We start from the raw sequence: 1,632 nt of genomic DNA, 5'->3' as shown, positions 1-1,632 counted from the left end.
TATTTTTTAGTAGAGACGGGGTTTCACCGTGTTAGCCAGCATGGTCTCGATCTCCTGACCTCGTGATCCGCCCATCTCGGCCTCCCAAAGTGCTGGGATTACAGGCTTGAGCCACCGCGCCCGGCCCAAAACTGCTTTCAAGTAATAAACATACAAACTAAAAGGAAGTGAGGCTGGAATTCAGAGTTTGAAGACTTAGAATAACCAAGGATATTCTAATTCTAATACGGCACTCTATCAGAACAGTTCTATAGACAAGCATGTAAGAAAAAATATATATTTTTTCAAATTATGTGCAAATTATCTTCTTAGCAATAGCACTTCATTTCTCTGTGGAAATGGCCACTGGGATACCGGTAATTGGTGCAGAATTAAGATGGTGCTAATGGTAAAAGAAGTGAAGCACTATGAAGTGAAAATTAGAAGAACGTAGACCTTAATTGGATTAGAGGATAGGGGAGAATGGAGGGAAAGAAAAATTATTTTTATCCTATGAAATGTTCACAGCTGGAAGAATGGTATTACCATTCATATTAAATAAAAAGGGAAAGCAACAATAATTTGTAGGGGCTGGAGAATTCTACAGGCAAATGAGAGGCCTAACAGGCAGAGGAAAAAGAGGCAACTAAGTAAGATGGAGTTTTGGGAGTAAAAGCATAAATAATGAAGTCTTTATATTTGGTTCCTTTTTTTCCCGTGTTTTATTTTATTATTCTGCACCAATTACCTGGTATCCTAGTGGCCATTTCCACGGAGAAATGAAGCGCTACCACTAAGAAGATAATTTGTGCATAATTTAAAAAGAAATAGATTTTTCTTACATGCTTGTCTATAGAACGGTTCTGATAGAGTACTGTATTAGAATTAGAATATCCTTGGTTATTCTAAGTCTTCAAACTGAATTCCAGCCTCACTTCCTTTTAGTTTGTACATTAATGACTTGAAACCAGTTTTGGATAATTTAGATGCATATACCCCTATCATGCATATATACAGCAGTGAACACCCACATACCCACCACCTATTTTAACAGGTTTTCTTTTTCTAATTACAAAGGTAATGCATGTTCTCTGTAAGAAAGGAGAAAAAGAAAAGCACTATAAGAGAAAAAAAAAATCACTTGTCACCTCACCATCTGGTACATATATTGTTAAAATATTTAGACAAAATAAATATGTTGGAGTTCATCTAAGCAAAAAATGATTCATGAATCAAGAGCATTTGGAACCAGAAGAGGTTCTGAGAACTCTAAGTAGTAGCATGAGCAGTGAGCTTTTATAGGCTGAATACAGAAGCGAAGTAGAGAAATCATCTGATTGGCTACAGCTAGATATTTTCCTTACTGGGGCGTGGTATGATGAGCCATTTGCCTTATTTGGGTATGGTCTGATGAGAGGCCCCTAACCATATAACCAGTTGGTTGGTTGGCTGTTTGTGATTGACTGAGGCTTTGTTTTTGTTTTTGTTTTTGTTTTGAGGCTGACTTTTGTCTCTTGTTGCCCAGGCTGAAGTGCAGTGGCACTATCTCCGCTCACCACAACCTCTGCCTCCCAGGTTCAAGAGATTCTTCTGCCTCAGCCTCCCGAGTAGCTGGGACTACAGGCACCTGCCACTACACTCAGCTAATTTTTC

This window comes from Mandrillus leucophaeus, unplaced genomic scaffold, assembly GCF_000951045.1.
Source record: "Mandrillus leucophaeus isolate KB7577 unplaced genomic scaffold, Mleu.le_1.0 Scaffold507, whole genome shotgun sequence".
In the NCBI taxonomy this organism is placed as follows: Eukaryota; Metazoa; Chordata; class Mammalia; order Primates; family Cercopithecidae; genus Mandrillus; species Mandrillus leucophaeus.
This window is presented reverse-complemented; position numbering follows the sequence as displayed.